General features: G+C 36.7%; 1 long non-coding RNA gene across 1 annotated transcript in view; it reads left to right on the top strand.

The window, feature by feature from the left end:
- Positions 1-5,185, top strand: part of LOC116156914 (uncharacterized) — a 179,847-nt gene extending 174,662 nt beyond the window's left edge. Inside the window, exon 3 of the long non-coding RNA XR_004140865.2 lies at positions 5,042-5,185. This is a non-coding gene — a long non-coding RNA (uncharacterized LOC116156914). The remainder of the gene's footprint in view (positions 1-5,041) is intronic.
- Positions 5,186-13,878: the final 8,693 nt, after the last annotated feature.

Here is a 13,878-nt window from a genome sequence, read left to right as displayed (position 1 = left end):
ATATTTTTTCTTCCAGATTTAGATTTCTCACCTTTAATTCTGCTCAGGGATCATAATCTCTGTATAACTGGAGCCAGAGCGTATTGTTTCCCTCCAGCCCTGGGGCTTTCTTCTTTACCTGTGGATGATTAAAACCTCTCTCTGCTTGTGGGGATGGTCCTTGTAACATTACTGTAAACACAAACTTCGAATCTCCTGTTATGAAAATGCCTAAAACCTCAACTCACAGGCAAAGATATTATACCTTGAAACCATACTAGAGATTTAATAATTCACTCTCTAAATGCAGTTTTCATGCATGTTATTTTTATCTCTTCACAACAGAGTAAAGACTAAGAAAGTATTTTCGGTTACAGATTTGTCAGGTGCCTAAGGGTGAAGATGGTGTTGATAGAAGAATGTAACTCCCAAACATCTCCTAGATTAATTACCAAAAGAATGTGAAATAATTCTTAAATGATGTATCTTAAGTGAATAAAATCATGCTTTTTATGCAGTAACATTTATTCTTTCACAAAACATTAGTTGAGTACCATCTTCTGCCAGACTTTGTATTAGGTTCTTGTTGATTTAAAGATAAGCAAGACCAAAAGAATAAAAACAGAAAAAAAAAAAATCCTCAACCTCAAAGTCTCCATAGTCTCGTAAGAAGAAGAGAGAAAAGACAAAGTTTCATATGATTTCATATTGTTGGATTCCAAGTGAAAATACCATCTGCAGGCAGAAGATGCTCTGGCAGCAAAAGAAGGCTGCCCCTGAATATCAGGGTCAGTTTAGAGAAGAAGTCATGCTTGAGTTGAAATCTAAAGGATGGATGCGAAGCCACCAGCAGCTGGGTGGGAAGATGATAATTCCATAAGGCATAAGTTTTAGCATATTGAAGAGCATATCACTTTATGGGAAATGGATGTGCTTTATTGTGGCTAGACTACTGATCGCATGGAAAAGTAGTACTTACCAAATAAAGATAGAAGTAAAATAAACCATAAAGGGCAATGCATGCCAATTTAAGAAATTAAGGGTTTATCAGATATTTAAGAAAGATCGCTCTGGTTATGATGTGAAAAGAGTTGTCAAGAATGGATTTTAAAGAGTGAAAAAAGGATTTTCAAAGGTAGTTACCTTGAAAAGGAAAACTTGGGAGAACAGAGGCTCTTTTTGAGACATGATATTAAATATCCAAATCAGAGTATAGAAACTTGGATACACAAGTCTGGAATTTAAGGGACATTCATAGGCTGAAATTGTAAATTTTAATTTCATCAGCACATAAGTGAGATTTAAAACCAAGAACTAGTGAAATCACCTACAGGAAAATATAGATAGAAATATGTCCCAGTACTTTAGCTGGGGATATGTAAGAGAGATATTTGGAGAAAATAATTGCTGTTAGAGAAGACTGGGCCTCTTCTATTCACTTCTCTTCCTCTTTGTAATCCAGGAAGGAATCTGGAGCTAGAACATGATAACATCTTGTCTAAATCTTGCAAACATCCTTCTATAAGAGTGAAGGCATTACTCAAATGTGGGGACATTGTTTTTTGGTTTGGATATGGCAAAGCAGATAAAATGCTAGCTACCTGTGATGTGGACTGTTGTTCCTCTTCCTCTTCCACCCGGGCACCTTGAGTGGTCCATGAAGGGTCTACTCCTTCAGGATCAGGATGAGCCACCTGTCTCTCTCCTTTTAGGTGGGTGTTCTCTCTTCTCATATGACTGTGAGATGAAGGACTACTTCCTTCACCTGGGAAACCTGAGCCAAGTAGCTTAGACACTCTCTGTTTAATGAATTAAATTTTGTTGATGCAGAGAAATTAATATACTGGACCATATCTGATATGGAAAGAAATCTTCATAAGACTACAAATGGAATACTACATTACTAAATGTTTTTCTATGACTGTGATTTTTCATGCCAGTGTTACCAGACATCTCTCCTTCAATCTTTTCCTAGTTTCTCTAGGATAAGGGAGCTAGCAGGCAATTTCTGAAGACATGAATCTGTGTATAAGAGTACATTTCTGATTCATCATGTATTAATTGCCTGTGTTAGGGAAGTCTGTTTTGTCTAGCTTGGCTCCCACTCACTACTCTCAACTGATCGCTATGACCAATTGGAAGCAAATGGAGTATGTCTGATTGACCAACCCGTGAAGGATGCATGGTTCATATCGTGACTGAAAGCTCTTCTGGGGGAGACGTGGAGACAAAATGGGCTTTTATCACATGAAAGCAGAAAGACAGTCATAACAATAGATGTTTTCTTTAAAATGAGCCAGGAATGGAGTAATATTGATTTATGCCTCTTCTGGGTGCTGGCAACATCATTGCTTTGCTAGTCTTTTGTTTCATGGCTTAATCAAGCAGGAACTACCTAGTCTGCTCAAGTTATAAAGAATTCCAAAAGTTGCAAGATTGTTCACTTACATGAACTATGCTTTTTCTGACCTTTCCCAGGGAAAAAGCATGTTAGCAGGCATAAAACAAATACATGTAGAGTACAAAGCACTCATCCACTTAAACCTCCCCAATGTCTGTGTTTGTAGAGATAATAATGGAAATCTTCTCAGCATTCCTGCACTTAGTGTTGTTATAATTTTACAGATGAAGTTAAAATTCAGAGAGTATTTGATACTCACCAACTGTTAGGGAATAAGTAGCAAAACTATAAAACTCAAAACAACAGTCTCCCCAAGGCTTCACAAATAGGTATAGGAGAAAATGAGATTTCAACATGTTAATCAGTACAAACACAATCATGGAAGACTTTCTAGGTAATATTCTTTAAATTATTAATGAATTTGGACACACTCAATAAAGCCTTCACTAGCTCCATAATCCTTTTTGAGACCCACTCTCTGACATTTTTTCTTCTCTTTCAATCTGTTTCAAGTTAGCAAGTAAATTTTGCAAAGTGGAGATGCCTGCGTCCTTGAGCCCATTCACTCCTGGCCCAGAATCTTCACTTGCTTTCTGCTGAGTGAAAAGAAACAGAATCAAAACAATTTTTTTTTCCGTCTTGTTCACACCCAGGCTAGAGAAGTCTTCATAGACTAAAAGCTTATACTCACTTATAAGGGTAGACCAACAACCAATGTTAACTGAGAGGGTATTATGGAAACACAGTAAAAATGAAACCAGAAGCGGTTTAATCTTGTAAAATATATACATATATTTACTGTCACTCAAAGAATTTGGTTTATTTGATAGCTTGGACAAATAGTTATGTACTCTGCGCTCTACATTTGAATTTAACATAAAATCAATTTAAAATATTCCCGATTACATCACAGCTGACAACGTGAATACTGAGTGAGATTACTGCTGTATGGCAAAGCATTCTGCTGGTTTACTTTACATAAAATGATACTCATATGAGTCCCCGCAACGTCAAATATATCAACTTTTTATCAAAAGGCCAGTTTGGAAGACTTCTACTTTCAAATTACACCTCTTCTCCAAAAAGGCCAATAGAATTACAGTAAATCCAGGAAATATTACAGGTGCTGTAATTCAAAACATTAAAGGGTAGAAAAGAAACATCTTTCTCTCAAATAATAATGCCTTACATTTAGATGAAGCTTTGCCATTTTTGACTTGCTTTGACACGAATAATCTCATTTGAGTTTCCTTTAATAGACACTTTATTTTGTAGACGAGGAAACTGAATCAGCTGCTTAAAATTATACAACTAGGATGAGGTGAGATTTGATGTCTGTTCTGCTTCTTAGCTTAGGGATCTTCTGCTACACCGAATTCTGTCTAGTATTTTCAGAGTATGATGCTGCAAATTATACATTTTGTGACAGATTAAGATGACAATTCACTGTCAGAACTAAATTTTTATGAAAGTTACTTCATTATTCAAAGCCCAAAGTTTACTTTTTTCCTATTGCAATAATAGGGTTTAAAAGTTCCACTTTTGTTGTCTTTCTCCTCTTAGAAGAGGGTGGAAGGAAAGAGAAGAATACAATAAATAAAGAAAGGCAAGAACGGTTAAAGAAGAAAGGAAAGACGGAAGAAGAAAAGAGAAAAGAAAAGAAAAAAGGGAGGAAGGAAAGAAGGAAGGAAGGAATTGTGAAATTGTTCAGATTTATCATTTCATCAATATTAAATATAAATTACCCTGAAGATGAAAAGTCTATCTTTTTCCACCATGTAAGACAGAAGACACTAATCCACAGCTTTTTTATGATCCCTGGAAGCAACCTGCAAGCCCTTGGGCAGGCTCTTTCTAAGCACCAATTTCCTCGTATCACCTAAGAATTATTTTCAGACAAAATCGAAGTACTTTATTTCATTATTTATAGGTTTAAAAAATACTACAGGTATGACATGCAGATAAATGTTCTCCTCCAGCTCACTAATTCTACAATAAAAGCCTTGTGATTCTATTAGCAAAACATTCCCAAGCTGGTGGATAGAGTTCTTGGGGAATAGTACAGATGCTTGCTTATCAAATTGATCTTTCTTAAAAATTAAGAAGCTGTTGAAGCACAATAATTATTTAACGTGCATCACTACTTCACTGGAAAGAGAGGGAGCGTCTCTAGACTTTTCCATTAGGTATTAGTTTAAGTTTGAGGAAACCGTATGTTAAAAAGTAAGTTTCCCCCATGTAGCACAGTATGGCTGTGAAATGATCACTGCAGCATTTTGAAATTATGGAATTTGTAACACAGAGACCTAATTCATTTTTTTTATAACTTGAAACTTTTGTCCTATGAAATTTGCATCACAGAGCTACAGCCCTGTTTTCTTAGGCACAATATAGTATCATTAAAAAAAGGGGGGGAAAACCCCACAGAGTTAAAAGAGTTGGATTATGGTCTGAGTCTTTATTTAGCATGTTGTTTAAAATATTCTATGTATGAGAAAGTGTGGTTTCCAATTATTAAATGAACTTTCATGGTCCAGGGTTATGCAGACATAATTGAAGGTGGGAGAATGATCACAGACTAAGAAACAAACAAACAAATAACAATGTTCAGGTAAGGACCATTTTTTCAGGAAACATTTATTTATTTTTTTCATTCATCAGCTACGTATGAAGCTCTTACTCCATCGAAAGCACTGTGCTTGATGTCTCCAGCACCTGGCGACCCCCATCCCCCCTGTAGACTGGTCACATGCAATGGGAAGAGCTGTGGCTTCACAACCTGAAGACCAGAAATTGATTCTCTCTTCTGCCCTTTATTAGCCAGGTAGGTAATCATGCATAAATTACTTAATCATTCCTGAGACTTTTTTTAATCTGCAAAGTAGAAGTATAACAGATACATCAGGAGTTCGTGAAAATTAATTGAGATACTGTCTGTAAATATCCGGCTGCTCATCTGATTCAGAACGCAGCAGTCCTTGACTTCTTTGTGCTGAAACGGGTGAAACTGAGAATAATTACATGCTGCTAAAATTCATTTCATTTGACTTTTCCTCTACCAGATAATGAGTTTCTTAGGTGATCAAAGGGTACAGCTCTGTAAGTGGATGTAGGTTTTTGAGGAAACCTGAATAATTTTAATGTGCATATTAATCAAATAAAGCTGGAGACCTGGGTGAGCAGAATCATAGAAATAGTTTGTGTAAAGGTATGTGCTGAAATAATTTAGAATCTTGAAGTTTTGCTTTACAAGGATAAATGAATTTAAATGACCAAATTATTTGTGTAAAATACTTTATTGTTAAACGTACCATGGATTTGGAAAGTTTTAAAACATGTATTAAAATTTAAAGACTATTAACTAAAAGACCCACAACCCAAGTTAAGAGAGAACATGGCTAGTATTTTAGAAGCTTCACCTATGCCCTCTGTGTGCCCCTCCTCAGTCACACTGGCTCCATTCACCTCAAGAGCCACATATACAGTTAGCTCCAAAGAATAGGTAATTAAGGTCTATTTTTTAAAATTTTTAATATGGCATTGTACTGTGTGTGGTTCTGTGCTATATTCCTCTCAACATCGTGTTTTGGGGAATTAGATTAACCCCGTGCATAGCTATAGTTAATTTATTTTCACTACCGAATACTATTATACTGTACAAAATGATCACAATTGTTAACCTGTTCCACAACTGATCAGTATTTGAAATGTTGAAACTTATTTTCATTACGAGCATTGCTGCCTTGTAACTTACCTTCTTCTGAACTTGTACAAGATTTTGCCTAGTGTGGATACTTAGGAGTGGAACCACACCTGTTAACTTAGTGATACACTGGCAAGCTGTCTTCCAAAGCGTTTGCAACAGTTTTCAGCTCATGAGCAGTGGATGACTGTTCTCATTGCTCCACCCTCCTGCCAACACAGAGTGTTACAGAGCAATGCGTTGCTGAGATGTCAGGATATCCGTGTATACTTCTGGGCTTGCTAATGAGCTTAAGCATCTTTTCTTGTATTCAAAGGTCATTCATATACCTCTTCTATGAAATGTCTGTTCATGCTTTTTGTTCAATTTTAATTAGTTGTTTCTTTTTTTTCTTGTTGATTGATTGGCAAGATAATAATCCTTTATTGCTTATATATGTGGGAGAATTTTTTCAGTTCTTAGCTTGTTTTTTGTGGTCTTTATGGTGTTCCTGACGATCAGAAGTTGTTCATTTTAATCTAATAATAGATTTTCTGAATCTTTCATTTTATGGTTTGCATTTTCTGGTTTTTTTAATAAATTTTTTCCTGCCCTAAGGGCACAAAATATTCTGTAATAATTATAGCGGTTTTAATTCCCTTTTAAATCTTTATTCTATCTGAAATTGATTCTTGAATGATGTAGAGAGTCAATTTGACATATTTTCCCCCAAGTGGATAAACTGATTTAAAACCATTTATTTCCATTGATCTGTGCTAACAACTAAGTCATAAATTAAATTAAGTTTTCATATACAGATATGACCATTAAGGAACTTTCTATTCTGTTCCACTTTCTAGAATTTTATCTTTAAGCCAATACTATACTATTAAAATAATTCTAGCTCATAGTAATTTTGTTATAGTAAAGAAAATCTTCAGGGCTATTTTTGACCCTTTATGCCACCAAATAATTAAAAAACCCAGTTATAAAATTTCACAAAAATCCTGTGGGAATATGGATTAGAATTGTTCTGGGGAGAAGTGTTATTTTTATTATGGTGAATCCATCTAAAGACATGGACACCTCTCCAGAGTTAGGCTTTCTATAACATCTTCAGATAAATGTTACAATCTTTTTCATGAAACTCTTAAAAATTGTTTATTCCTAGATATTATGTTTTTCCTTCTTATATATAGTAAATGGTTTATTGAAAATTACATCTTCTAATCAATCACTGCTTTTATGTTGCATATTGGTTTGATATGCATTATCCTTTATTTATCATTATTAATTCTAATATTTTTGTCTGTGGATTCACTAATTGTAATTTGTAATGTCTGCAATATTGATTTTTCATTTTGCTTTTTAATCACTATACTTTTGTTTCTTTTAATTTATTTTTTAAACTGTCCTGACTGGGACCTTCAGTGCAATCTTAAGGAGAACTAGTGAAAATGTGAGAGTAAGGCATCCTTGATTTGCCCCTGATATTAAAGAGAATGATTTTAACATTTTATCTTTAAATATAGTATGTGCTCTAAATGTTTTTGTGGGTCTCCTATATTGGCTTAACAAAGTTCCTTTTTTTTTTTTTTTTATCTGTTAGTTTTTAGGTCTTGAATGGATATTTTTAAATGACTAGTCCCTACAAATGGTCAGAACCAAAGCCTTACATGATCAGGCTCACCATTAATCTCTTCTGTCTCATTTCCTATCTTACTCTCGCCTACAACTCCAGGCACAACAAACCTTGTTTTACCCCTGCAACACTCCAGACATGCTTCTACTTCAAAGCTTTTGTTTACTGAATCCTCTACTCTTTTCCCAAAATATCTACATGGGTAAAACCGCCCTCCTTCAGTTTTGAGTTATTACTAGAAAGCCCCCTTCAAAGTAATGCATTCCCCGGATACCCGACCTAGCACTGCAGTTCTCACCCTCACCCATCTGACATGCCTTGTCTTCCTTCCTCACTTTATCTTTGCTGTTAGGATGTGCTGGTAGTATGCTGTGCATTTTTTTATCTTGTTATTATCTTATTAAGGGAAATTTTCCTCTTAAATATGCATCTCTGCTTTCACAAATAAATCAGCTGAGAAATTACTTCAGAGGCAAGTAGACTTGATTTTATCTCTTCTGTTAATGCCCATTATCATCCGAGGTAAGCTCTCTGGGTGTTCTTTGTCAAAAGGGAGAAGTACTTCAAGAAACTTTCAGCAACATCCAGATATCTAGGATTACTTATCTGTGGAACTTCACAGCAAGATTTTCTGATCATGTTTTCTCCTATGAGGCACAAAGCCTGAATCATGGTTTTAATTTTTTTTGACATTTCAGCTATGAGATGACTCTAAATTATAAAAGAATGTAGGAATAGAGTTTCTTTCCTAGTTAAAAAGTGATATGATACATAGAATAGCAAAAAGTTATTTTTTAACATGATCAGAACCATGTTTCTATGGCTACTAGGATTCTTGAACAAAGAGACAAAACAGGCAGATTCCTGAATGGTATGGTCTCAGTGTATTTGGTTTTCTTTTGGGTATCTTAAAGATGATAACAGTTGTCTTTTTCTTAAAATGGAGAAAGGGCATTGAATTTTCATTTATTTGTGGTGTAGTTATATTGTGGTTGACAAAAGCACACATACTGGCTTTGTGTGGCCATTAGGTTGCTGTTGGTAGTTTTACTACAAGAGAAAGACTGGCCAAATATTAAGCAGACAACAGGAAGACTGTGGCAATACTGCGTATTGGCTTGTGAACTTTCTTCCAACCCACTCCACTTGCTAAAGACTTCTCAGCACGGCCAAGACTAGAGTGAGACATGTGAGGTGCCCAGTCCCCCAGATTTAAGGCCGCTCACCTTAAGGCTTGTGCTGGCACCTGGGAATGAGTGCCTCCTTGAGCTTGGTGCCCTAGGTGTCTCTCTTGCTTCACTCTAGTCTCAATCCTGCCTCTCAAACTCCCCGACAGCTCGGTTCCACATGTGACCCAGCTTCTGATAAACCAATATGTACCCTTAGGAGATGTGATACAGAGCCCCCTCCTGAAAATCTTCTGTTGCTACTGGCAAGCAAGGATGAGGAGGAGTTTGGATTTTCTTTATTAGCTTTATCAGAGGTTCAGTAAATGCTTCCCATGTTTGCAGGAATTTAGAGAGAGAATGCAAGGAACCTATAGAACATCTGTTTTACTGGCGTGAAACATAGCTGCAATAATGTGCTCCTGAAGCTGGTAGTTGGGGTGGTGTCTTATTTAGCCCATATGTAGAGCTGAGGTGGTAGGGCCTTAGAGCTGAGAGTTTGGTAAGAACATCTTGACCCCCAGACTTCAGCGAAGCTGGACTCATCCTGGAGCAAGGAGTTAGAGAAGCAGCTCCCTGACTCCTCAGCTTCCTGCTTGGAAGGCAGCAGTTCCCTTAGTGACCATTCGATGATGGCGTTCTGGAAGTAATCTTAGGTGCTCAGCCTACAGCTGGGCCTCTAGCCCTTCCAACAATTGCCTTAGTACATCATTTGTTTTCTGCTTGTCCGATACCTACAACAGACCCTTGGCTGACATAAGCAGAGAATAAATGTTTTATCTTAGAGGAGAAGAAAGATTGAAATGAGTTTTCCGGTATACACCAGGATTGACTATAAATAAAAGTTTACTCAGGGAATAGTTATTTATGTAAATTATTTATGTATGTGTACATATATAGATTTTTTTAATCACTCACTGTGTTAAACGTATGGATACTAGTTTGAACTGATAAGGAAGGAATTCACTTTGAGTCATGCTGATAAATGAAGCAATAACTCTGTTTCAATCATGCAATTAGCACTCTGCTCTAGAGTCCAAGAAATGGTAGCTACGAAAATCACAAAACTTATTCCCTAAAAAACCTGTAATTTTCTTTAAGAAAATAAAGAAATTGAAAATGATGGAAATAAGACTGTCCTCCCAGAAGGCAGGAAGGATCTATAAAGTCCAATATATCATGATCCAGAGCATTCATATTCAAAGTTATCTAATTGAATATAGTAATTATAAAGAAAGAGTCCATCAGTTGGAAGTGGTGAGGGGTTGGTCTGCCACAGACTAGGAAAAGAAGAGTCACAAAGGCAAGATGATTCGCCTCACTGAAGCCCTGGCCATCACAGAGGGGCCTCAGGAAAGGGGTTGGTAGTACTTCTAGTTTCTGTCTCATTGGAAAGACCATTCTCATTATCACATGAGCAGGTCAAATTACTTTAGCTTGATCCCATTGTACATGCAGTTCTTCCAAGGTTCATTATTGTATTTCCATGCCCACCAAGTAATATTCCAATGTTTAGAATGTTCACCTACTATCTGTTTTCTTGTAGTAGTTTTGCTTCTCAGAAGAAACTATGATATTTGTATTCTTGGTACATTCATCACTCCCTTCCCTCCTTTCCCTTTGGTAACTATAAATTTGTTTTCTGTGCCTGTGAATCTGTTTCTATTTTATAAATAAGTTCACTTTTTTTTTTTAGATTCTGCACATAAGTGATGATATATGATATTTGCCTTTCTCTGATTGACTTTACTTAGTATGATAATCTCTAGGTCTATCCATGTTGCAGCAAATGGCATTATTTCATTCTTTTTTATGGCTAAGCAATATTCCATTGTATATGTGTGTGTATATATATGTGTGTATGTACATGTAGATGTATATATACATATACCACATCTTCTTTATCCAGTCATCTGTTGATAGACATTTAGGTTACTATCATGTCTTGGCTATTATAAATAGTGCCACTGTGAATATTGGGGTGCATGTTATCTTTTCGAATTAGAACTTTTGTCTTTTCCAGATATATTCCCAGGAGTGGAATTGCTGGATCATATGGTAACTCTATTTTTAATTTTTTAAGGAACCTCCATGCTGTTTTCCACAGCGGCTGCACCAATTTACATTCCCACCAACAGTGAAGGAGGGTTCCCTTTTCTTCACACTCTCTCTAGCATTTATTATTTATAGACTTGTTGATGATGGCCATCCTGACTGGTGTGAGGTGATACTTCATTGTAATTTTGATTTGCATTTCTCTAATAATTAGCAATGCTGAGCAACTTTTCATGTTCCTGTTGGCCATCTGGATGTCTTCCCTGGAGAAGTGTCTATTTGAATCTTCTGCCCATTTTTTTGATTGAATTGCTTGTTTTTTTGTTACTGAGTTCTATGAACAAAAATATTTCTTGAACTAGTGTGCTCTTTGAGTATATTCAATATTTGTAAAATTTCTGTTTGTTTACAAGCTATCAAGAGCAAATTCACTACCAAAGCAAGATGCATTTCTTATAGAAATGAGTCTCTTTGGTGCATGTGTTTCTGTGACTAGGTCTGAAGACTTGAACAGCTCTCACCAAGGGCCACACTCGTCTCCACAGAGCTACCCGTGATTTTATGATTCTTTAGACTCAGTGTAAGTTAGAAGAAGCAGTGGGTGGGAGCAGATGCTGTTCAAGAATTTCCTTCACTTTTGGCATTTTGTTTTCTGATCTAGTGAGATTTTCCTATATTTACTTTGGATGCAGTCCTGCAGCTTTCCTCCAAACTCCATCACCTGCGTTTCACAGGCTGTGTACACTAGAAGTACTGATCTTTGTCTCATGACAGCTCACTTGTCATATGAACAGTGCAGTACGGTGAATGCAAACAAGTAAATGCTTTGACAAAGCATGGTATGGTACAGGCTGTCTGGGTGGCCCTTTTTAAAACTGGCATTTTTACAAAAATGGTTTTTAAAAATGCCTGGATCTTGCCATATTGAGAATAAAGCTTTCTTGCAGGATTTTTGGTCTTTGCGTTAGTCAAGAAGAACACAACTGTTTTTATGTATCAAGTACATATTTTATTCCAACTGTTTTATGTAATCTTACATTAATAGGGGACTCTTTCTTACTCAGTTTTGGTTGAGGTCCCAAAGCTGGGAAATACACATGCACACACACACATACACGCAGACAACCAGTACTTGTTCAAGTTACTAATGGGTAACCAACTAAGCCAAAACGTAGAAGCATGAGTCAACCATTTTATCACGCTCACAGATTCTGTGAGTCAGAAATTTGCATACAACGTATGATACCTCAGCTGACTCCAGGGCTGAGGGTGACTCAACACCGTGAGACAAAATCTTCTAAAGGCTCATGTACACCCATGTCTGTCGCTTGGGCTGGGAGGACCCAAAGGTTAGAATTGCAAACTGAAATTCCTTCATACACCCCTTTCTAGGTAGCTTGGCATCCTGACAGTATGGCTGCCTTGGGGTATCTGGACTAGTCACATGAAAGTTCAGGGATTCGAATGCAAGTCTTCCAGCAAGTAAGGCAAAAGCTACATCATCTTTTATGATCCAGCATCAGAAGTCACACGGCGCTACTTCCACCATATGCTGTTGATCAAAGCCTGCCCGTATTCTACAGGAGAAGATGTAGACCTTCCGTTTCATGGGCATCAAAAAGCCAAAAGCATCAGATCACTGAGGCACAGCATGCTTAAAATTGTAAAGATGGTATTGGAATTCTTAGCTCATTTTAGAAAAATAGGATTTATGAGGATTTAGCAGACATTAGGATTGCTTTGGAAAAATTGTTAGCATGTCCTGTAGTCCACTACTTGATGTCAATCGCTGTGAAAATGGGATGGAAGGTGATTACTTTGTTCTTGCTTAAGAGGAAGAGATGCTTTAAGGATTTGGACAGTCTGATATGCATCTCGTAATTTGAAGGATTCAGTGACTACTCTGATTCACGCCTAAAATGTCTAAAGGTTAGCAGTTTTGACTAGCTGAAGTAGCCTATGGCAGAAGAATAAACAAATCTTCACTGAAAGCAAACCAAATTTTCAAAGTTCTCCTGTGTGATTCCTATGTGTCAAAAGAGGATAGCCATGGATTGTCTTGAAAATGACTCGATGTCAGTCTCCTTCCTCCAAAGACTAAGGAGACCTCGATATAAAGACTAAAGCTGTTTGAGGCAAAAGCTAGAGGAGGATGGATGTGGCCAGCTGGAGAATGTCACATGTACCAATGAGCTGAAGTGAGAGATCCAGAAAAGTGATAAAGGAAATAAGTAAATGGCTTCAGACATCCACCACATCTGGTGGATGTCACTGAAAGATTGCAAGTACAAGAAAGACCTCCTTTGTCCCATGCCTTTCCTACCTTCTATTGTATCACAAAATAACTATCTGGTATTGGAAGATGTGAAGTGAGGATGAGAATGAAAGCATTCCCAGCCTATCCCCACCAGAGGACAAAGGGAAAGAAAAAAATTTTAATGGAATGAAAATTCAATGCTTCAAATGCTTATGGGCTGCTCTATTATTAAAACCTGGGAAAAGAAAATATTCTTTGAATATCTGATGGTGACGAACGGTTTTATGATATCTGCTGGAGATTTTACTCAGAATTAGAGATAAATGAAACCTAGAAAAGATGGTCATTTGTAAGAGCAGTTGTTAGGAGATAATCATGCAGCATGCCTGCTTTCTAACTTTTTCAAGTATTTCAATCAGCCTGATTCATATATTTTAAATTTTATTTAACTCTCATAATAACTCTCATGAAGTAGGAAATATCATTCCCTGAAGCAGACAAAGGATGGCCATAGACTCTGATATAGCTTTCATCAAGAGATGGAATCTACGCATCCTCACCTTGAATGTAGGCTGTCCCTGTGATTTCCATGATGAAAAGAATACAGCAGAAGTGATGCTGTACCAGTTTCGAGTACTGAGTCCTTAAGAGGCTGGCAGTTTCCATTTCCTTTCGCTTAAAAACTGTCTCTAGATT

The sequence above is a fragment of the Camelus dromedarius genome, chromosome 14, assembly GCF_036321535.1.
Source record: "Camelus dromedarius isolate mCamDro1 chromosome 14, mCamDro1.pat, whole genome shotgun sequence".
NCBI lineage: Eukaryota > Metazoa > Chordata > Mammalia > Artiodactyla > Camelidae > Camelus > Camelus dromedarius.
Note: the sequence above shows the minus strand (reverse complement) of the source record. Positions and strands in the feature narration are given on the sequence as shown.